Source organism: Macadamia integrifolia, chromosome 5 (assembly GCF_013358625.1).
Source record: "Macadamia integrifolia cultivar HAES 741 chromosome 5, SCU_Mint_v3, whole genome shotgun sequence".
Lineage (NCBI taxonomy): Eukaryota > Viridiplantae > Streptophyta > Magnoliopsida > Proteales > Proteaceae > Macadamia > Macadamia integrifolia.
In genome coordinates this window covers 287,318-312,778 of record NC_056561.1, presented here as the reverse complement: position 1 = coordinate 312,778, position 25,461 = coordinate 287,318, and the positions used below count along the sequence as shown (strand labels likewise).

The window sequence follows — 25,461 nt, the reverse complement described above, 5'->3', positions numbered from 1 at the left end:
CTTTGTTGAGTGCTGAATTTGAGATGAATGATTTTGGTGCTGCTAAGAAGATCCTTGACATGAAAATCCTTAGAGATAGAAATGCAGGTAAACTTTGGGTAACTCAGAAGAGGTATATTGAAAAGGTGCTAGAGCATTTCAATATGGAAAATGTCAAGCTGGTTAGCACTCCGTTAGCTAGCCACTTCAAGTTATCTGAAAGGGAATGCCCTACAACACATGAGAAGGTGGAGCATATATCTCAGGTCCTCTATGCTAGCGTAGTTGGGAGTCTCATGTATGCTATGGTTTGTAGTAGACCGGATTTGTCTCATGCAGTCAGTGTTGTTAGCAGATACATGAGTAATCCAGAGAAGGAGCATTGAAATACAATTAAGTGGATCTTCAGATATTTGAGCAAGACTAAAGATATAGGTGTTATGTTCAGTGGTAAGGGAAGTTCCACAGAATTGGCGGGTTATGTTGATTCTAACTATGCCGGTGATTTAGACAAGATGAGGTCTACCATAGGGTATGTATTTACATTGGCTGGTGGACCTATATCATGGAGGGCGATGCTTCAGTTTACAGTTGCATTGTCTACTACAGAGGCAGAGTACATGATGGTAGTTGAGGCTGCCAAGGAAAGAGTCTGGTTGGCTAGATTGGTTCGTGAGTTGGGATTAGAGCAAGGAGGTACATTGTTACATTGTGACAGTCAGAGTGTCATACATCTTGCAAAAAATCAGATGTTTCATGCAAGGACAAAGCATATTGATGTGAGATTTCACAAGATTAGGGAGCTTGTGTCAGAAGACAGTATTCACTTGAAAAAAATTCATACAGATCTCAATCTTGCAGATATGTTTACCCAGTCAGTTACTACAGAGAAGTTCGAGTCCTGTTTGAACTTAATTAATGTTACTCATTGTTGAAGATGAGGGGCACACCAAATAGGTGCAGGTTTGTACATCTTATGAGGTACGAGGATGAAGACGTCTACAGGTTATCTTTACAGGAGGCTCGATAGAATTCAAGTCAAGGTGGAGATTGTTGGTGTATGATGTCTTGTATTCCGTCACAGTTTAATCCAGGGAGTACTGGTGCAACACCTCGATAGGCAGGACGACGGTCCCGCTAATCGGTTAGCGAGCCGTGGGGGTTGCAAGGGGGCAGGAGGCCCCCTGTATAGCAGGAGGTGTAGGGCGCTCAAATTTTTTATTTGAGGGCAATTGTGTACTTTCTAGATTGTGATTTTTTGCTATATATTTGTAGGGAGGGTTTCTTTCTCTGTAATGCAAGCAATACTGAGAGGTGTGAGGACGAGCGCTGTAACTCTATTTTCCATTGATAGTGAAACAAGATCTCATTTCACCAGGGACGTAGGCAACTTTTTCGAACCTCATGAAATTTGTGTGCATTATTTGTTCTGTTTTTCCATTATCTTCTACATTGTTTTAGGGTTGTATTTCTACACTTAGCATTGGAAGTGGTGAAGAAGGTTAATCTTAGCATAGAAGTGGTGAAGAAGAACTTCTTCTTCCTTTTAGAACAATACATAGAGAAACCACTGGCACAGGAAGTAGCTAGTGTTAGTACAACTGAGACTCTGAGAGGTAAGTTTAATGAAAAACCCTCGCATGATGCAAATTAAGGGTTCACGGTAATAGACAAAACCCTGAACCTTTGATTAGCACGCATGATAAAGGGTATTTTTTATTCTATGTAAAAAGGGTGGGAATAGTTAATGAAATGATATAGGAATTCAATCACCAACGGAGAGGAGATCTGTGGCTACTAATCTAATATCTGATCTTAGGATTAAGATTTTCCTTTATCACTTGTGATATGACTTTAATATGTGATCTTCACCGTGAGTCCGTGAGTAAAGAGAAACCGGGTCCCTATTTCTTTTGTCATTTCAAATGAAAAAGCAGAAACTACCAAGCGTGAGTTTCAGGCTGCACTTTATTCTGATTGTTTAGTTGATACCATTTCCTTCCCATGGATTTAATGCGACACGAAACTCCAGTGGTTAATGGTTATCCTTAAATATTATTAAAAAAGTTGCATATTTTCAAGAGGATTACCCACTTGGACGTCGCCTTAGACGCTGGACCATGGAGTGAGGAATTAGATAGTAGATACTATTTACACTCTATTTCACTATATCTGATCGATAATAAGGAATTTGTATTAAAGAGATTGATTCAAGTACAAGAGTTGAATTGATCAATAAGATTGATTAATACATACCAATGTGAGTTGGTTTCAAGAAAAATTTCAATCAACTTAACTGATATTGAAGAGCTTATATTCAAAACTGACCGGTGATAGATTTTGATTTTTCGATAAATTTTATTGATTTTAATTTTTTGATAAGGCGTTATAACCAATAAGGGGTGATAATTCAATAATAATCCTATTAAGGACATAGAAGGTGTGTTCCTAAAAAGTAATGTAACCCCTACACTAATGCATAGGCCAATGGGAGCACTAATACACGTATCAATATATGTGGGATTTATGCTTTTCATTAGGGGTAGGGTTGTCATTTTGACCTTCCATTGTGTCTAGGCGTAGGAGTTTCATTGTCTTTTCCCCTTTTTTTTTCCCATAAATTGTTATAGTTAGTAAAATTCAAGATATATGTTGTCAATTTAAGATGCAAAACGAATTTTGTATATATATATTTTGGTAAGAATATTTCATATATCGATAATCAATAAGAGACGATATTCACATCCAATTAGAGATCAAAAGCCGTGATCTGTTGTGAATCGGTTTACCAGACCCGGCGATTATCATCCCTCCTCAGTTCGTAATTTGTCCATACACCGTACTCGTTGACGTAATGCTGCGGCCTGCAGACTGCAGCCTGCGGGGCTACGGTCTACGAGGATCGTTCTCTCTTCTCCGAGACGTTAACAACTTGAGTAATTAACCCAGATGGCACAAATGATGAAACGAAAAAAAAACTGAAAATTAAAAATAACTACTCTCTCTCTCTCTCGTATCTGTCAAGTCTATACCAGTACTTCGTACCCCTCTCTCCTTACCCGCTTCTTTCTTCTTGCTTCCTCTGCATTTATTTTTCTCTCTCAAAGCGAACAGGTACTCGATTCTTTCTCACTTTGGCAGTTTAGTCCAGAATTTGCAGAGACTTGCAGCTTCCTTTCCTTTCTGAATGGTATCTGATCCCTTCGTTCTTCATTTGATTATGATATGCTATTGTGCGCTCCATTTTTTCAATAATTGACCCTTGATTGCCCCGGCCATAGTTAATTCTACCACCGTCATGGTTGTTCTATTTCTGGGTTTTCTTCTCGGAGCCCTGACCATTATCGTCGTCGAAGCTCTGGTCTTCCTTCACGTCTTCAGTCGGTTGAGCTCAAAAAATTCAATCGGACCGGCGGAATCTCATGTGGGTTGCGACCTTGACACCGACCAATCGCTCTCCTTCGCTTATAACAAGCAGGTGAGCTCTCGGAGCCACTGACTGCCTTTTTTGGCCCTCTTATCTGTTCATTTCCATGGATGCACTCTGTAAGGACTTGCTTCTTTTTTTTTTTTTTTGTTGTGTGTTTGTGCCGTTTCTTTGGGGATGGGGGTAATTCTTGTGCCTATGCTAATGACCTTTTCGCAATTATGTCCCTTCAGGCTACTCTAAATTTTCTCTTGTTTATACCTCGGTTCTGAAAATGTAGAATTAGCGCTTTTGCTGTTCATAAGTTCATATATGTTGTTCTTACCGTTATTTGGCATATCTGTTACAGTTTTGGTTTGAGCAATGTTTTCCTCCAATGGTGAAAAAGGAGAAGCATGGAATCGAGCCAATCTGTTTGGCAAGATAGAGTGGTAAACATAATGCTGGAAAAATTCTGGTATTTGGGTGGGTTATGGTTTAATGTTCAACCAGGAGTTGTCCTGTATCAAGCTTGACTGCTAGCCAGATAGTTAGCTGAAATCTTAAGTTACTAAAATAGCTATTCATGAACAAAAGAAGTTACTTAAAATATTTCTTGTATCTCTGCTTGCAAAGGCTCCCAAAAACCTGAATTTCCTGAAGTACAGTCCAGTCTACTCACGAGTCAAGACCATAGTTATTGAAGAATCTTGAAGTAAGAGAAGATCAGAAGAGAATTGTTTAAAAATCAATCATTGAATTGCCGCTTGTGGAATCATTAATTTTATAGAGAGCCACAGGGATTTTGTGTGTGCAATAGGGAAAGTACCTAAAAAACGTATGGGCAATTTTGAAACTGTACTTTCCAGTAGTATTGCTGCTGTTTTTTTTGCAGCCTTTGTTGTTGCTGGAACTATGTGGTATGGTTCAGCAACTACCCCTATTGAATTATTTGGGCCCACTCGTTATCAATGGGATCAGGGATATTTCTAGCAAGAAATAGAAGGAAACAAGAACATAATAGAGGCTGAACCTATGTTAGATATAATCCTATATAGAATCCTCCAACTCAACTCATCCTTATCCCAATTAAATGTGGTTGGCTACATGGATCTTTTTCCCCAGTCAGCTCTAATCAAAGCCATTCTTATTACTAGTGCTAAGCTACGGATGTCTTTCTTCACCATTTCTCCTAGAGTTATTTTAGGCCTGCCTGTGGCTCTTTTAGTTCTTTCAATCTGAATCACATAACCCCTTTGTACTGGAGCATTCAAAGGCCTCTGCTGCACATGTTCATGCCACCACCCTACACTTCAAGTTCTTTTCTTTGACTTTCCTGCTGGAACAAATTCATTTAGGACATGATCATTTCTCTCTTGGTGTTCCGTGGCTCCATAGAGTTCAGTTCACTTTCGACCCCAATAACACTCACTTTACCAACTCACCTCACCTTAAACAACTTTCTCACAACTTATCATGTATAGGAGTTACTCCTAAATTAGCTCCAATTTGTTCATTCTTTATTTTATCTTTGCTAGTTTTACCACTCATCCATCTCATCCTCATTTTAGCTACAATAAGTTTGTTTATTTACTGTCAAAGTTTCAGCTCCAAACATCATTGCCAGTTGTATAACTGTCCTATAAAATTTTCTTTTGAGTTTTAGAGGAATATGTCGACCGCATAACAGTCCAGATATACTCCTCTACTTCATCCACCATATTCTAATCCTTTATGCAATATCTTCTTCTTTTTCTCTCTTTTTTATTTATTTATAATTGAACCTAGGTCCCACAATTTCCACTTTCTGCTTTCTCTTTGTTATCAATTTTTGCCACCTCACTTTTAATCTTGTTGTTCCTAAAGTTACACACTATATACTTTGTTTTTCACTCCAAGGTTTAAGATCTCGCACTCGCCCCCCCATTCTCGCTAATCCAAAAAAGCGAGATCTTCGAGATCTTGCCAAGATCATGTCTTTTTTTCCTGGTCGACTCCCTATAGAATGAATAAGCCTTTACGAGACCTGTTACCGTGCTACTCTTCACTAGTTAGAGATAACTTCATGGTGGCAGCCAGGGAAAATCCTCTCATCAACAGGATGGACATAAAGAGGTTCTTTTTTTTCCCTAGAATAAAGTGTGGAGAATGATCGAATAGAGAAAGAGAGAATCATGTGCGAATGCTCGTTGTGTTCTCATATGGAATCGGAAGCCCTTCTCTAATAGGGCTAAGCTGTCAGAAAGAAGACAAAATGAAAACATTGTCAACTTATGCACTAACTTGATGGAACACGTATTTGAGGAACCATGACATTTTTGGGTTGTCATGGAAGAAGTTTGAGTTCTTGGATTAAATTGAGATCAGGCTTTACCAATAACAGGCGCACAACGTCATCTTAGTCGCTACTATTCTTGGAAAACCTCATCCTTTATAAAAATTTCAGTTGAATGCACTTGTCTCTTGATACTGTGTTATCCATTTTAGTGTTTATGAATGATACGTGTTATATATTGCTTAGTGTTTATACATGATACATGTAAGAAACCTCATCCTTTTGAATAATTTCAATTGAACACACTTGTCACTCAATACATTGTTCTCCATTTTAATGTTTATGCATGATACATGTTATATATTGCTTTTTTATACTATTTTTTTTAATCAAAAAGTATATAAAAATGTGTATCCCGTCCATTTAGTACTTATCTTTAGCATAACTCCGATACAATTCTATACCCTTCGATACGGCAACCGATACCAATACTTTAATTCTTGATTAAATGCTTCTCTCTTTTTAAAGTATGTGTTTATAATGGATAAATTATAATTCACAATAAAATCTAAAACTGAGATCCGCTCCTCATTCCTTTCTCCATAACCATATCCTTCATGTACACCTTCATAGCCTTTACGATCTCTCGCAACATGTCCATTCAGATCACTCCCTATAATAATATTTTCCCTTGACTAAAACCTTGCATTAATCCATTTATATGTTCCCAAAATTGTAACTTACTACTTTCATCCAATCCTACTTGGGGTGCATAAGCACATATACTTTTTTTATCCAACACAAGCTTTATGAATATAATCCTATTACCAAATCTTTAAAACCCACCACTCCATTCTTTAAATCCTTATCCACTACGATGCCCACTCTGCTTCTGTTACTTTTAACCCCCGTATACCAATGTTTAAAGTCATCCAACTCCTTAAGCTTTTTAACCTTTTGATCTAGTCTCTTGAATACAAGCTATGTTAATCCTCATCTTCTCATAACATTTATCAATTCTACACTCTTACTTGTTAAAGATCCTATGTTCTGAGATGCTAATCTAATCCTACACTTTTGGACTCGACTTATTTACGCACTCGTCCATGGTGCAAGAACCCTTGCCTGCTTGTCATAGCATCCGGGCTTACGGGGGACGCCCTAGTTAAACCTCATTCACTACACCTTGATCAAAGTGTAGTGCATCGCTTGCGGGGAAGGCCCTAGCATAACCTTGAAAATATGAGGTTCTAGAATCCATGTAAAAAGGGTTTGGTTAGGGTTTTTTTGGGTGCTGACTGCCAACCTGACGCACCAACTTTCCTTTATTCGGACTTGGGACCAGCAGCAAACATTGGCATAGTTTCTGTTACGAAACTTTCCTTTATCCGGGCTATGTACATTGCTAGCAGCCCAGTTTTTCACGAGGGTACTAAACACATTTAGGTTGATTGTCACTTTGTAAGGGATGCAGTGATGAGAAGATTGATTGCTACTCCATTTGTTGCTTCTGGAAAAACAATTGGTTGATATGCTCACTAAGTCTCTGTTTCCTCCTGTTTTTCGAGAAGGTTGTTCCAAGCTGGGCATGGGCGATGTATATGCTCCAGCTTGAGGGGGAGTGTTAAGAGTGTATTTATACTGTTTAGTATAACCACAAGGGGGTATGTTGATATTCAGTTGCTTACTTAAGTTCTTATTTGTAATGATTGTAATATCAGGGGTGTACTTGTCCCTCGCATTATTTCATTAATAAAACTATGGGAAAAGGCTCTCTGAGCCAAAGGCGTACCCTACGCTTACACAAATTCCTATTTATTTTCTTTCCTTAAATGTATAAAAAATGGGATGTGTATAGGTGTATAGGAATTTGTTTAAGTGTAGGGTACACCTTAGGCTCAGAGAGCCCTTTCCCTATAAATATATTTTGTAGCCCATGGTTGAAGAATTCTGCCCAACCGTGGGCAGTGGTTCTGTTTTTCCTAGCTTGCAGCACTTCTTCTTATCTCTCTCTCTCCTCTACATTATTGGTACTGATTTCCTGTATTTGATATTGTTTCAGATGATAAAAACAGAATTTGGTCTGGATAATTGCCTATATTGAAGTATTAGCATATATTATGGGGCTACACAGAAATTTCAGGGGTTGGGACTGATGGGTTCTCAGTGGTGGGAAATCGTCCCAAGAAATGCCAGCTGAGTGACATGTTTTTTATATTCTTATTTTGTATAAATAAGTGTACTCCATTTTTTGTCCATAACAATAAACTGATTGACTTGTACACCTCCTTTTCTTGCGGAAAACTGTGTTTGCTTAATCCATCCTCCTCTCCCCCCCCCCCCCCCCCGGTCGTCTCCACCCAAAAAAAAAAAAAAAGGTGATATTGTAGCCATTTATTGTGAGGGACCTGCTTGGCTGCTTGTAATTGAATAGTTCACTATATGGAACAAGTTAAAGGGGACTAATTGGTGATTTTGAGAGTGGCTTGTCTTCTAAAAGATTCAAAACACTCCGTAACTGTTTTCTTTCTTTCTTTCTTTCCTTCATTTAGTTTTCCTTGGGAACAGATCTTCCTTATTTGTAAAAACAACTATTAGTTAATATTTCCCTCTTTATATTTGATATAGAAAAGAAAAATTATTGTGACTGCAGTTTTAGTCTAATTCATCCAGAGTCATGCTCCAAAATCGGTTCATCTGTTGAAACAAAATTTATAATTACACATCATTGCTCACTCACAACTCCCTATATTCTGTTCAGTATATCTTTCCAATGTGTAATATACTTCTGGCCAGGACTGGAAGCACTGTCACCTTTTTGCATCAACAATAATTTTATATTTGAAATTTAGCTGTTATTTGTTGTAGATCTCAAGCTGCTTCAGCATTGACTTGTTTGCACTTTTGTTATCTCAGGGATTTGTTTGGATATTAGAATCAGAAAGTGTTCCAAAGGTTTGTGCAGAGGACAATGCACCAAGGGACCAAAAGAGCAAGAAGGAATTCTTGGAGGTTTATCCAATTAAGAAACATGCAAAAATTAAAGATCGGTCACTTATCCTGACAGATCCAAATGGATCTCTGGAAACTATCCAGCTTGTGGGTTGCATGATAAGAACTGTTTCAGCATCAAATCTGCCCTCAAGAAAGTGGTAACCTTTGTAACGAAATATCTGACCTTTTAGATTCTCACTATGGTTCAATATGAATGTTGAATTTCCCTGTTACTTTTCTCATACTCCATTATTTTTCTACTTGTTCATATGACATTCTTCCTGCTGTAATTTGACTACCTAAATGGATGCATCACCTGATCTATATATTATGATATATCTTCGAAGATATCATGGAAGAACACTCTCACATAAACTGTGTATGAGTATGGAAATCCAGCTAGGATCAGCTGATCAGGTCAATTACTGACCTAGAAGCTCTGTTTTGGTTGGGCGGCATTGATGTTGTGCACTACCCTGTTGATGTCTGTCATGTGGAAGGCTGTGATAGGATGGTGTCTCCAATCCTGCAGCACACTTGGCACGGCTACTTCTTGTTATGATACAAGAACTCTATATGGCATTATGGGTTTTGTTGGACCACATTGGCTCATTGTTAAACAAGATGCTTCCTTTTGCATGTCCAAGCCATCCAGTCTGTGATCAATTAAATCAAGAAACTGTCTTCGCTATCAGTCTGCACTTTTGAGATCTTATTTTATATTCTTATGGGTGTTGTAGGGCTAAAAGGTACCCTATTAAAGTGGAAAGCAAGTCTGCAGTGATTCACGGTGGAAGTAGGGTGTGTTACATATATCTTGAGACTTCTTGGGAGAAGGAATCGTGGTGTAAATCTCTACGTCTTGCTGCTTCTGCTGACAATGGGAGACTTGCTTGGTATGCCAAACTGAGTGGAGAGTTCCAGGATTATATAACATCCTTAAATGCAGGACACCTTTCATTTATGAAACCCTCAACAGGGTTTTTCAATGGACCTGCAGATAGGACGAGTAGGCTTGATGGCTCTTCTTCAAAGGTCCGGGTATTTCTGAAAAAGATTGCAAGGAAAGCTTCCAAGGGTGGTTTAGAAACTAAGACAAATGGTACTTCATTGTCAGGCCGAGAAGAGAGAAAGATTGGTGAGAAGTCCCATGCAGTCCAATATCCATTTTTGGCCTCTGGCTTAAAGGCTTCTTTGACAGAGAAGGCTACTACTAATTCTTTGGAGGAATATGGGGAGCAATCATTTTCATCAGAAAAACCTCACTCTGGAAGCCAGAGTCAGGTTTCTGTCATCTCTGAAGCAGATTCTGATGACAAGTCTGGTATTGATGAAGGAACACTTTGTTGGAATTTGTTAATTTCACGTCTTTTCTTTGATGCCAAAAGAAATGTGGAGGTGAAGAGCTCCATACAAGCACAGGTTCAGGTTGTCTATCCATCATTAGTTTCCATTGTATGTATCCATGTTCTCCAGTTGAAGAATGCGATGGAAGGGTAAAATTGTATTTCACCCACTTAGTAGCACAATGAGGGGCATATGTATAACCCTTCAAACCTTTGAAATTGATAGTCCTGGTAGATCAACATAGTAAAAAGGCATCTATCAGGTCTTGATTCCATATGACAGCAAATCCCCTGTTTCAACCAAAAGCCTAAGAGAATAGTTGGGTTTTTCTTACTGAAACTGATCTCCAATATAGATTGTACTAAGTGGGTAGTCCAGATTGATGTACATTTTGACCTCATGCTATGGTTTCCTTATGACAGACATTTTCTTGATCTTTAAAACTTCTCAATGATTAAGAATTTCTCAACCAAAGCTTAGTCTTTGAACAATTTCAAAGCTTCATCTCTCCACATGGGCAAATTGGCTTTTTTTTGGTGAATAATTGGCTTGTACTTGCCACGTAGATGTTAAAAATGTCCAAAAATTTGTGTCAATTAAGTTGTTGAATGATTGATGCTAGGGCCGTTAAGGTAAGACTCCCTTAATGGTACCATATATGTTTTCGTGTAGTGCTGATGATTCCTTTTGTTTGGTATTAACAGAGAACACTATCCAATATGAGGACCCCTAGTTACATTGGCGGGGTAACTTGTAGTGGCTTGGACCTTGGGAATCTTCCACCTTTCATCCATAGCATGAGGATTCTTCCCATTGACATGAATGAGGTATGGACCATGGAAATTGACATTGAATATTCAGGTGGTGCAATATTAGATGTTGAAACAAGACTTGAAGTTCATGAACCAGCTTTCCAAAAAGGCATTGGAAACCCAAGTTTAGAATAAAATTCTGTTGGGGAGGCCACCTCAGATCTTGAAGGCTTTGAGTACCTTGGCGACCAACTTGAGCTTTCTGAGGAGATTGTTGGTGAAAGAGAGAAGAGGGATGATGACAATGGTAAGCTTGGTAAGTATGGATGCATGCTGTATGCTCCATGAGATGTTTCTCGAATTTTGTCTTCCATGCATTATTGACAAAGTTGAATTGGAGTAGAAATCGAATTTAAGATTCAACATTTAAAAGCATTTATCTAAGTGGCTATAGAAACAAATGGAGTGCTGAAAATATATGGTAAAATAATAAGGCATATGATTGAATTTGGCTTTGAAATTTGACTAGTGGCCAATCTTATTGAATAGTTGGAATTTCCCACATCTCCTTGCTACATGGCAAATGTAGTTGGGCCACGTTAAGGACCTTCTACCAAATTGTACATACTGCATACCTTTATTTGAAATAAGTTTCATACTGTATGGACTTGATATAACTTTAAAAGCATTATTCATCTACTAAAATTTTAGGACTTTACTTGAAAACTCCTATCACTGAAATTACATATATCCATATTTGACTTGACTAAGATGTAAGCTGGATTAAAATCTGGCGCATATTGTTCTGGTTCAAGAGCCAAATCCCCAGCCACAGCTTCACTGTCTGGAGGGTTTTCACCCGCTGCCTCTCTTCAAAACCTTATCCGCTGTCATATCCAGTCCCCCCCACCCCTTCTTTGCTGTTTTTGTCGGACTGCCTATGAAGAGATGTGGATCACCTCTTCTTTGCCCCCCCCCCTCCTCCTTAGCTGTTTGGTATTGTCTTCTAGCCAAGTGCTGGCCTGCTTGAGTCGGTTTATGCATGCCCCTAGGAGTAGATATTTAGATGTTGTTTGTCGCATCTCCAAGTATTTGGAGCCCATCCCAGGAAGAGGAGTGTTGTACACTATATATAACCATTTGAGTATTGAAGGCTAAAGTGGTGTTGATCATTGTTAGCAACAATGGGAATGGCAAAAAAAGGGAAATGGATGGTACGGGTTTTAAACGTGTAGATTTCAAACAAATGGGACTAAAAAAAAGGTAGTATACTCATATAAATTAAGGAATTATTATATGAATATCTGCATCTAGTGTTCAAAACAACTACAATATATAACATTAATGCCTATATATCCCATGTCTTATTATAAGTTTTAAGACGTATCATTGAATATCATCCAACACCAATTCTAAATTCATACACCACACATGCCCAAAGTCTTATTGAGCAATGTGACTAGGTTATGGTGTTGTTCATTGTTGTCAACATAGTCAACACATTATCGAAGTGATATATGTTCAGTTAGAGTTAGGAGTCATCATTTTAGAAATTTTTTTCAGCAAATACGTCAGTTTATAGCTCAATTTCGGGGTTCGTGAATTGAATTTGAGTTAAAGGTAATATCATGAGAAATATAGTCCATTGCGTTAGCTTCAAGTTGGTGAAAGAATCAGGTAAATCATAGTTCGGGAGAGAGATATATGGTCAATTAAGTAGACATTATGTTCAAAAATTAAGTCTTAAAAAACGCCATAAAAACGTGAACGTGTTTAGAAAGGGAATGCTTGAAGTTTGCTTTTTTTTTTAAGTATCTTTGGGAAGCATACAGTAAAACGTGTTCTAAACAGTAAAAAATGGAAACTCTTTTTTGCTAACAGTGGTGTTGATTGGGAAGGATATGTTTCTGACAGAAGGTCTACATCAGAATATTGCACATTTGTAAATGGTAATCTGGTTATATGGAGAATGGAAAAAAGTTTGTTGGGGTTAGATCAAGCGTAGAGGCAGAGTTTAGAGCAATGGCCAATTAAGTTTGTGAACTCCTATGTTTAAAGAAGTTAGTTCAAGAATTTGGGTTTGAGACTAAGGGCTCCATTTAGCTGTATTGTGACAACAAAGTTGATATAAGCATAGCTCATTACCCTGTGCAATGGGACCGTACAAAGCACATAAAGGTCGATCATCATTTCATTAAAAAAAAAAATCGTCTCTGCCTCCATCTGCACACCATTTGTGAAGACGTGCGACCAAATTGGAGGATATTTTCACATAAGGGATTAACTCTCTACAGTTTGATACCCTCTTGAGCAAGTTGGGCATGTATGACATTTATTCTCTAGCTTGAGGGGGAGTTCATGTAGTGAGGGTATATAGGTACTTTGATAAGATGCATTTATTTAACCTCCTTGGGTATTCTTATGTTAGTGTGGGGCTATTCGTGTAATCTTAAGTGTCTATTCTCAAGTAAACAGGGGGGAGAAATTGATTCTCTCCTAAAGTGTTCTTGCACAACTTCCTCTTCTCTCTTCGTCCTCTTTTCTATCTTGTTGTTTTCTTTTTATTACCTTGAACTTTTAATTGCTTCTTGATATAATATATATATATATATATATATAGGAGTGATAGGTATGCCGCTGGCATACTTTAAGCTAGCAGATAACACCAATAGGGGCACCGGATGATGTATCATACAAGAGAGGTAGGGGGTCATTTCAAAAAAGGTAAGAGAGAGATAGACAAAATGGATGCTAGCTTATGGTAAATTGACAGCATACCCAACCTTTTCAGAAATATATATATATATATATATATAATCAGAGAATTGGAGAATGATTTTGTGTGATAGAGGCCATCTTTATTTATAATGTAGATATGTACTACAAAGGGTATCAAATACGGAAAGTAGTACAAGGCTAGGTATTGCACTGCACGTACACATGTATACGAGGTGGCATACTTACCCTATCTGTTAAAGAATGGACCCATATCAAAAGTTTGGGACTAGTGATAGTAAAGACCGTGAAGGCAAGCATTGGTATAGGAGGCTAGTAGGGAAGCTTATTTGTTTGACAATTGTCCCAAAAGAGACGTGCCTCTCCAGGACTTCCAAGTTCTCCACCACCAACAACTACTGCACCACCACCTGCAACAACTACATCACCAACCCAATCAATCAGGCCCTTGGATGCCATGTAATTGAGCCACCACAGAACCTAAACACCCTTACCAACTTCCTCCAAGCTCTTACTGTTCAGCCTCCACAAAATTCCTCTTCGGCCTCTTATCCATATCAAGCAGATACTTCTTCTTCAGACTCTGATGATTCTTATATCATCCCAGTCTTATCTACCCAGGAGTCAAATTGAGAACCCCACACTAAACCTATTGTCTTACACAGCCGGACATATCATTTGCTATTAGCGTTATCAGTCAGTTCATGTAGTTACCAAAGAAAGCTCATGGGGAGGCTACATGTCGTATATTGAGATGTTTGAAGGGAGCTCTAGTGAAGGGGCTCATTTATTACTCCGTTAGTGTTAATTTGGTAGAATTCTCTAATGCAGACTGGGCTGGTGCTGATAATGAGAATATCAACCACATGATATTGCACATTTATTGGTGGCAATCTAGTTACTTAGAGGAGGAAGAAGCAAACAAAAGTGGCTAGATCCAATGCAGAGGCTGAATATCAAGATATGGTTCATATTGCATTTGAGTTGATGTGGTTGAAATCATTACTTGTAGGAATTGGGATTTCCGATAACTCAACTCATGAAAAGATGTTTTGTGATAACCAGACAACCATCAACATTGCAAGTAATCCAGTGTTTCATGAGAGAACCCAGCACATCGAAGTCGATTGTCACTTTGTGAGAAGTGTAGTAATGAAGAAGCTGATTGTTACTCCATTTTTGTCCTTTGCGGATTAGCTTGGTGATGTTTTTACCAAGCCTTTATTCGGTCCTACTTTCTGGAAGAATTGTTTCAAGCTGGGCATGGAAGATTTGTATGCTCCAACTTGAGGGGGAGTGTTAAGTAATGGATCCCCACTACTGTGTGGGTACAATATTTATGTCTCCCACGATAAGGGGAGTGTCCCTATCATGGGGCTCTATTTCCTTTGCTTTTCTATTATTTCTTTTTATTGTATTTCTTTAAAAGTCTTAGTTTCCTTGTTGACAAAGAGAACTAGTTTCCTATTTTGATTGTGCTTTGGATTTTTTATAAAGCTGGCAGTAGGGGGACTGGGCAAGCATCGATTCTGCTCTCTTCTTAAGCAGTAGGAACCCTTAGCAGCAATCGATACAGGTGTGATGCACACTATTTAATATTTGTCCAAAACCATACGAAACCACCCTAGTTCTTCTTCTTCTATGAACTATGGTTTCATTCTTCAAACCAGAAATCCAAAAAGACTCTCAAAACAGTTAATCAAGGAGAAATCAGATACTGGCTACAGCTCTGATACCATGTGACAAACCCAGAATCTGTAACGATTATACCCAGGAGAGGGGGGGGGGAAGAGAGAGAGAGAGAGAGCTGCAGAATCATTACTCTAGCAGTCCCCCTTACCTCATGTATATAATAATCAATGAAGTACAGTCATACAAGGAAAGTAACTCCTTGTGCAGCAAGAAAACAGAAAATAGAAGTCTAGTCTAATTAGGAAATAAAAATCTAGGCTTACTAGGAAAAGAATTAAACCAGAAAACAAATTTAACAACTACTTATGATAGGGACAAACCCCCTAATCATGACACATATCTTAATAAACACAATACAATAGATAACCAGTACCCAAAATACCCTTATTTAATAAACTCTTGACAGTCTTTACTCTTAAAAATAGTGTGCCATGTGTGATGGCTGTATCAGATCCAGGAATGTGTCAGAGTTAGATCTGTTTGGTCATGGGATACAGGGATGCCACTAATAGGGATTGATCAACTGGATTTGGCTATATGTACATATTATATATGATAATGGTTAGTTACAGTTTCCAACTGAGGAAATGATTTAATGATCTAGAATCTAGATGCATTCACTTTTTGTGTCAAAAAATGTGTTATATATTGAAGGCGTTGGCACTTATCGGAAGAGGGGGGGGGGGATGGGGAAATAGAGAGATTGATCAATGTTTGAATGTCCCATGAAGTGCTCAATGGATTTTGAAGGTTCCAGTGGCCTGTAATACACTAGTAGTGGCTATTTCTGATATGTAGGTAGCAGGCATGAAAATAAGAAAATAAAGTAAAGAAAGGGATGCAGAACAAAGAGAATGCAAACTTATTTGCTTATAAGAACATAATAAGATACAATAGGAGTTAGCAGAATCCCCAAAAAGTTTGAATGGGAAAAATGATACACAAAGATCTATAGAGCCCAGTAGATATATTGCTAGTTCTGCTGCAGTTGCACAGAAATTTGTGGCGTTGGAGACTACCAAGGAACTTCCCATTAGATACAACTCAGGAATTTCTCTCTTAGCATGGCACTGCTTTCTGCTTCAGGAAAAAATGTAAGGTAATAGCTTCCTTTTTACCGTTGCTGGCATCTTGAAACTAGCAAAATTCCAGAATAGTTGATGGTACCTGTTTTGATTTGCCTTAAGTTTTTGATTGGGTGAAACCACTATCTTCTCTTGCACATGATTGTCACGGAAACTAGGCAACGAAGTGCCCCATAGAAATGATGCTTTTATATAATTACGCTTATATGCAATACAATGTAATATAATTATGCTAGTAATGACCAAATCTGAGAAAACCAGCATATAATATAAGCATATTTTTTTTGGATGAATAAATAATTCAATACCAAGAAGAGAAGAATATACAGGGGGGGGAGAGAGGGGAAGGGGGAAGGATCAGGACTGACCCGGCCAACAGGATGACCAAGGCCAAGGCCCAAAACCAAGCAACAGCGACAGAAAAATACAAACAGTACCTACAAAAGACGAAACAACAAAAAGCAGAAATAAATGCCAAGACCCTCAGCCAAAATGGGGGTGGGGGGTGGGGGGTGGGGAAGCCAGAACCCAAAAGACATCAAGTGGGGAGAAGGAGGTCAACCTGAAGGTTCCAGGAGGTAATGATGTGGGAATTTCTGGCGGTATTATGGACTGGGTTAGTCTGAAGGGAAGAGGATTTGTACTTAACATCAAAATAGATAGCTTTCCAAATCTTGTCCGGAGAACGGAAATTGGAAGTCCATCTACGGATGTTCCGCTCCATCTAGATATGATTGATAGTGGCACAGAAAGCCAATTTGCCAACAGTGTCACAAATAGGGTACCAGAGAATGTCATAGCAATCCAGCTCCATTCTCTATCAAAAGGAACGATAGGTCTTCTGTTTCGCCAACATTTGGCAAGGACAACCTTCTTGATGCGGGAAGAGAAAGGGCAAGAGAAGAAGAGATGAGGGATGTCCTCGGAACCCATGGGGAAGAGGCAGCAAGCAGGATTGGCAGGGATATGGCGGTGGATGAGAAATGATTGAGTGGGAAGGTATTTGGTTAGACATCGCCAGAGGGTGAAGCTATGTCGGGGAATATGGTTTTTGAACCAAACAACCTTATGTCAAGGAACCACAGGGGAAGGAGTGCGAATGAAAGACCAGGCGGTGGTGGAAGAAAAGGATTTGTTAGAGGGGAGCCAGATACATTTGTCCTCTCTTCCTCGGTGTCCCGAGGGAAGAGGGGAAAGTCTGGACCAAAGATCAAGAAGGGGAGGGGGGAATCCGGAGGGGACCAGCCAGAGGGAGCGATTATAGAAGAGACGGTGGCATTAGAAGGGAGACCAAAAGAGTAGATGACTCTAGGGGAGATGAGGTGAGAGAGGATACCAGAAGGGTGCTAGGGGTCTTTCTAGAGGGAAGTGTCCTGGCCATTACAAATGATGAAGGAGATGGGGGAAAGGGCAATGGGTCTATGATCAAGAATTTTCCACCATATCCAAGATGCATCTGGTATGGAAGGAGCAATCCACAAGGAATTAGACTTGAGAAGCCCCGAGTATATCCAATCCACCTAAATGCTTTTATTCTTGGACACAATCTTCCAGATGAGCTTAAGAATACTAGCACAGTTGGTGGATTTGATTCTTCTAATTCCCAGGCCGCCTTCAGCTTTGGGGAGGCAAACCTTATCTCAGCTTAAGGGTCTGAGGAATCTAGTGGAATCAGAGCCTTTCCAGAGGAAGGAGCAGAGGAGACTCTTAAAAGATTTGATGATGGGAGCAAGGAGGGAAAAAGTTGCAGTCTAATAGAGGTACATGGACTGGAGGACCGATTTAGTCAAGGTAAGGCGACCCGCAAAAGAGAGAAGCTTGCCTTTCCAAAGTTGAAGCCTTTTCCTAAGGTTGTCCAGCATAGGAGCACAGTGATGAGTGGAGAGCTTAGAGGATATTAGGGGGAGACGTAAATATTTAATAGGCAATGACCCAAGCGGGATACCAGAGAGCTCAGAGAGGGAGTCCCGGATATCAGACGGGACCCTAAAGATGAAGATATTGGATTTGAGGAGATTGATACTGAGACCGGATAGGGATTCAAAGGATTGGAGGGTGGACATGGTGGTGGAGATAGAATTGGGGTTAGCTTTGGAGAAAATCATAATGTCATCGGCAAAAGCAAGATGAGAGAGGAGAAGGGATTTGCATTTAGGAATGGTGGAGATGAGATGAAGATCAGTGGCGGATTGAATGGAGCGAGAGAGGACTTACAAGAAAAGAGAGAAAAGTAGAGGGGAGAGGGGGTAACCTTGACGGATGCCCACGACCCGAGGGGAAGTACCCGGCAGGGCTTCCGTTCACCAGGATGGAGAATTAGGGGGAAGATATGCAAACCATAATCCAATGAACAAAAGATGGCGGGAATGCCATTTGAAGAAGCACATTGGATATGAAATCCCAGCTGATGGTGTCAAAAGCTTTATGGATGTCAATCTTGAGGAGAGTCGCTGGGCCATGGGATTTACGATCAAAACCTCGGACTATCTCATGACACAGCATAATGTTATCAGAGATACTCCTACCAGCAATAAAGGCCAATTGATTGGGGCTGACGAGGGAGTCAATGACTTTCTGAATTCTATTGACCAGGATTTTAGAAATGAACTTGTACAGAAGGTTGCACAGAGAGATGGGCCTAAAGTCATTCATGGAAACTGCACTTTTCTTTTTAGGGATGAGGCAAAGGAAGGTTTGGTTGATCCCCTCGATTTGGCTAGGATTAAGGAAGAAACTCCTCACTGCATTGATAAGATCATTTCTGATGGTACCCCAGCAAGCAGAGAAGAATCCCATACTGAAGCCATCAGGGCCCGGAGCTTTGTTGGACTTCTGGGAAAGGATGGCCGAAATTATTTCCTCCTCACTGGGGATGGATTGAAGAAAAGGAATGTTATTAGCCGGGACAGACTTGTTGAGGAGGTGAGGAGGGATGGGAGTGGGGGTGGACGATGAGGGACTGAAGAGCCTCTGAAAGTGAGCATAGTCATCAGCATACAAAACAACAAACATAAATCATCGTACACTCGTGTAAGGAAAACAAGGCATGCTGGTGCCTTCCCAGGAAAGAGCCTAGATGCCAAGAAGTTGATGCCTTGACAATGACAACCATGCTCTTATGGACTTGTCTTACCTGAATTATTGTTTGCTTTTACACCATCTTGTTTGACAGGGGAAGCTCATTCAGTCGTCTTTTATACTTGTACAGCTTTCTTGCTGTATTTTCAGTTTTTGTGTTGCCATCTTTAATTCTGGTTCATTGATTAAAAGAAACCCTTCTAGTGAAAACGTCCTAAACAAAAGCTTTAAAAAACTCTCTTTACTAGTAAACATAAGAGCTATATTTTTATTCTAAACATATTAAAAAATTATGATGAAACAAAATCAATTTTTAGGTATTTCTGTCATGATAATAACACAAGTTTTGATCAGTGTCTGGTCTTCACATTCTCCAGCACTAAGAAAGTCTGGTCTAAACCTTACATGCCTTTTGAAATGACACATCCAACCAAAATAGCTCATATGCTTGAGGATGAATTTTACACTCCATTACTATGTATTATCACCTTGGGATGGTGGTTGTGCATCCATTTTGTTATTTTGGTTTTTTTTTTTGAAATATATATATATATAAATCTTTAAACATGCTCGTATTGAAAGAGAAGTGCAATTGGAAATCTTTTGACTTGCCCATAATGTCCTAGTCATGCTTAACACTAAGCTAGCATTACAAATACTATGATGGGAAATAATGGATGTGCTCATTTATTCAGTCAAAATAAAAAAAATAAAATAAAAAACCATCAAATACTTTTAAGACGAAGCTGATTGCACAAATGTTTCATTTTTAGTAATGCTTTTTTGTGAACTTTACATTGTTTCCCATCAGATGGTTTGAAAAACTTGAAGGACAGTAGTTGGCCATCTACTAATGTGTCAGGGTGGAAGTCAATTTTGAATTCTGTTGCCAACAAAGTTTCACAGGTTAGTAAATATTCTCTATGTTGATGGTCATTGATTCATATTTAACTTTTTTAGCCTGTCATCAAAATCAAAGTATGGATCAAATCTTGTGGGTTTTTCTTTTTGAAATATTCAGTTTTTTCTGAAAAAAAAATCCCTTTGTTTCCTCTTTTTTTTTTGGTTATCATTCAGCTGCAGAACCAACAATCATAATTACATCATCATCATTTTCAGGCCATTGCTACCATTACTCTCTTCATCATATTATCATCAGATAATCATTGGTTTTTTTGGGGTTTTTTTTTTTTTTTTTTGGGGTGGGGTGGGGGTGGGGGCAGAGAAATTTGAAATACAAACTTATGTATGTTTCCCTTTTTCTTCTCTTGGAAATGCAGGTGCCCCTTTCCTTGGCAATAAAGGTTGCATCAGTCCGAGGAACATTAAGGTTACATGTTAAGCCGCCACCTTCTGATCAGTTATGGTTCGGGTTTACATCAATGCCTGATGTGGATTTCCATCTGGAGTCTGCTGTGGGAGACCACAAAATTACAAGTGGACACATTGCATTGCTCTTAGGCAATCGGCTTAAGGTCAGGGAATTATCTCTCTTCTCCAATGATTTTGTAGAGGAACTGTTGTGCAGACTGGTCCAACAAGTGGAAGGGTCATAGGTCAATCCGATCCAATCTGTCCATCACATAGGGGATCCTCTGGATTTTCCATGACTTCGTTGTCCGAATCCATTTAACCCTATGTTTAGATCCCTTGAAATTAGAAATTACAGGTGAAACAAAACTGGTTGGCTGCGGCCCTCCTCTCTGTTTTGTTTGATCGGTACTTTCAACAAGTGATTGGAGAGGAGCCGCACCCGCCTTGTGTTGGATTCTCCAACAATCTGTTAACCGTGGCAACTTTAAGCCCAGATTTTGACTTTGTAAAGGAACAAGTAAATGTTAGGACGACTTTAACAGCACGGTTGAACCTTACAAAGGGTTTTGCAATGGTGGCCTGACAATCCCAACCTGTGTTTGCATGGGTCTGGGTCTGGTCTGGGCCTGGGAAATTTAACTTAGTCCCTGCTGGTCCTGAGCTCAGTTCAAGCCCATTGAAGGCAAGGCTCGGCATGGGCTTCACATAAGAACCTCATGCCGGTCGTGGCTTGGCCCAGTTATATTTACTACGTACATATATTACTTTTGACTCCATTTGGTTGCAAGGGGAATTAAAGTGAAAGGAGGTGAAATTTTCGTACAAAGAAAAGAAATGTTTATAATCATTATCCCATGTGACTATATCATTAATTCAAATTATTCCATATTTGGTTGTTAAATTTCACTTTACTTTGCATCAAAAACCTTTTGCTATAGTATGTAAAATGTGTCATTACTAAATATGGTTAAAAAATGTAGTTTATACAATCACATGGGATCATATGGAGTAATGATTATAAAAGTTTCTTTTATAAGTGAGAATTCACTTCCCTTCCCCTTAAGTATCCCTTGCAACCAAACATAGCCTTGATGAACATTTACTTCTTAGAATGAGTGAATATATGTGATCAGAGATGAAACGTGGGCTCACTTGCTCTGATTCTCTCACCCTGAAATAAGCCAATTTTCTCTACCAAAAAAAAAAAGAACAAAGAAATACGCGAATTTTCTGGCCTGAATCGAGATGGAAATATGAGCTTTGCATTGTTTATATATATATACATATATTTATGTGTGTATGTGTGAAATAGTTGTATGCAACATAAATGATGTATAATGGGTATGTGCATATATTAGTGGGAGGGGAGTTCTGTCACGCTTACATCTGGAATTTCTTTTGTCATGCCTACCTGTACTGCCACATGGCAGTTCAGTTTGGCCCAAATTTGGGGGACATGTACTCTGTACTCACCATCACCTGTCATGGTTGAATTTTAAGACCATAATTACATACCATGTGTTATTATAACGGTGCAAAGCAAGTTTGAAAATTCTAATAAAATGAATAGAACATAACAAGAATCACTGAAAGATCAAGGGAAAAAACCATATGGGAGTGGGTTATGTACATGGCTGAGATATGCCACCAAACTTAATAGGTGGCCCTGTCACAGGTTCCAAGACCATTCAATAGTCAACCTACCAAATTGTCCATCCACATGGCGAAAAAGTGGTTAGGGAGTAGAGAAAAATAAAGAAAGCCACGATGGTCAGGGAAGAGAAAAAATAAAGAAAGCCAGCCCTGTCGAAGGGTTTATGTTAATGGGATAGCATGTTGATCTTTTCTCTTTATGCATATACAAAAGAAGCTATTGTTTTGCATTTTATTTAGGCAAAATCTCTCCATTAGTAAGTAAACATACTGGTATCTAAACTAGTTTACTAAAAGAATGTTCAAAAAAAAAAATATAAGTGGTAGATATAATTTTTTTTTTCATGGGAGAGCTTCTTACTTACGCTTGGGGCAATATTGCGTCTGGAGTCCAGGCCAGGTCTGGTATGAGCCTTTACACCCAATCCTAGGCCCAGCCCAAGTGAGAAATGACCACTCCTGCAGCCTTATAAACAACTATTTTTATGGGAAAAATATTCCAGCACACCAGCACCCGGCAGTGTACTAGCATACCCTATGTATTTTGCTATGTATTTTGAAAATTCTAACTGTTGCTTGTTTAGGAAATAAAGTGGATTGGCCACACATCAAATTTCAGACCGAGATTCAACATAGATAGGCTCTCATATGTAGTAGGCATATCATCCCATGTATGTCCATGCACCCTATGGTAGTCCCTCAGTAATTCCTGATTTTTTGAATACCTTGCTTTGCCAATGAACTCTCAAGACTGCTCTGAAATTTGACACGGAATAGAGAACTTTGGGTCCACCTGTACACAGAATTTCAGCCCCTCTAGACTGCCACATGGTAGTTATTGGAGGGCATGTAATTCTACTACCAGGGGAGGTCTCACCCGTTTTCCAATATTACAAGTACCATATTTTTGATTACTGAACAAACAGTACTGGATGGTTGTAATGATCTTGACCTTGGGTGGACAGATTTAACTAATCCCGGTGTATTAAAAACCCTTATTACATTTTGAATTTGTTTTCATTAACAAAAGTTTTCTTGCAAAAGTTGAGGGAAAAGGTTGTGAACTTTGTTTTACATTCGAAATTCCACAGGCGGCGATCCGTGAAACTCTGGTACTTCCGAACTGTGAAAGTATATGCATCCCATGGATGTTAGCAGAAAAGAATGATTGGGTCCCAAGGAAGATGGCTCCATTCCTATGGGTTCGTCAAGAAGCTGTTGATGAGCCTAAATTAGGAGAAGCACCTGGGGACACTGGAGGGGAGCTTGTAGCCACCAGCAGCAGCAGGGGAAGAAAACAGAACGCCAACAGTATACAAGATGAGCGTGAGAAGAGTAAGAATGTCCTTCCTGCTCACCCGCCAGCTTATGAATCATCTGAGTCGGCATCATCTCAAGCTGATCTATTTCCTTCAAGTTCCAGTCACCAATCCACCAGCAGTCAGTCACTGCTAGATTTGAGGACCCCACTATTAAGGGATGAGCCACAGGAGAGTTGCATTATTCAGAGAAGAGCAAACAACCCAGACTGTCAACCCACAAGAGCAGTGATACGGAATGAGGAACAGACTGCAATTGGTGGTGATGCAAGGCCAAGGAAAATAGGGAAAAGAGAAAGGATGATAGGATTGGGGAAGAAGATGGGGGAAAAGCTTGAAGAAAAAAGACGGCACTTGGAAGAGAAAGGCAGGCACATTGTTGAGAAGATGTGGGGGCCATCATAGTAGAGATAAACTTAAACCTGGTGGAATTGGGTGCACACAGTTACTGTTGACTTCAGTAGTTGCAGGCAGGGTGTTTGGTATTTTGTACCACTGTGCAGAATTTGTGGTTGCTACTTGGCTGAAGTTGATATATTGTAATCTTTAAAACGTTTCTTTAAGATAGAGATGTGTTGTACAGGTAACAAAAAAATTAGATATTGTATTATATTGATTCAATCAATGATATTCTTGTAGCGAAAACAAGAGCAAATGGTATTTTAATTTGTACCAGGAGGACATTTAACTGCTACTTAAAGAAGGTTATGAAGCTTATTGATCACTCGACTAGGAACTGCTAAACATCTATTCTTCATCCATCTGAAGGTCAAGCTGCGAAGAAGATTCCTCTCAGCCAATATCCTAGGAAGGACACTCGGATTTGGGACAGCTTGGAGCATTCTGAATTAAATCAACCTACCACATGCTCTCTAATAAAGCCATGGAGTAATCCACATCTTCTCCAGCAACTTCATATAACTCATCACATTGGAATCAAATTCAGAAGATCGTTAGGAAACGAATTTAGAATTGCTAAATTCTGGAGGGCCTTGTGCCCAAGGATTGGATTGGCTTCAGGTGAAGCGTTGAACCATAGGCAAATTCCAATTGACCCAGCATGTCCTCGATGTGGAGCTATTGAGACTGTTGATCACATACGTCTCGGTTGTTCATTTACCAACGCAGTTTGGTTTGCTAGTTCAGCCTCCAATGTAGTTCATCCATTGAATGATCCAAAGATACATGTATGGATTATGAGCTGGATTGTCTTAATGTGGGTTCTAAATCCAGGTACAGAGAGATCAGTGGCTAGTGCTCCTGTTTATATTGGCATATCTAGATTGCAAGAAATGAGAATTGGTTTCCGATGGAAATAGCACTCTCAGCTCAGCATCTTTTTCTGAGTTTATCCAAGCAACATACAAACTCTGCTCAACTCCGGTTCGGGCAACAAATTCTCACCGGAATGATTGTTGGTGCCCTCCTCCCATGGGAACTCTAAACCAGCTCCCTTCACCTCAGTGCTCATGGGGGAGGCCCTTGCTGCACGCACAGCTCTTCTCCATTCTATCTGAGACTCTGTTAAGTGTTAATCGCATACATATTGAATCTGACAACATTAAGCTCGTGGAAAGCATCACACATCCAGCAAGACCTGCCAGGCTGGAAATTTCTCATTCCATTCACTACTAATTAGACAGCTGATGACATACTTTGTCGATATTTCTTTCTCTCATGTTAATAGGGGAATGCAACAATGTGACAAATTCCTTATCCCGGGAGGTCCGGCCTGTCCCTATCGTGCTTTTGCACGGTGATTTGGCCAACATTCCGCTCCTTGGCTCCATAGACTATTGACTCTTGGAGACCTCAGCTTTAGCTTGCGATC

The 25,461-nt window shown here is 39.4% G+C and overlaps 1 pseudogene; it reads left to right on the top strand.

The window, feature by feature from the left end:
- Window positions 1–2,786: 2,786 nt before the first annotated feature.
- Window positions 2,787–24,354, top strand: LOC122079584 (annotated as a pseudogene).
- The last annotated feature ends 1,107 nt before the right edge of the window (window positions 24,355–25,461 follow it).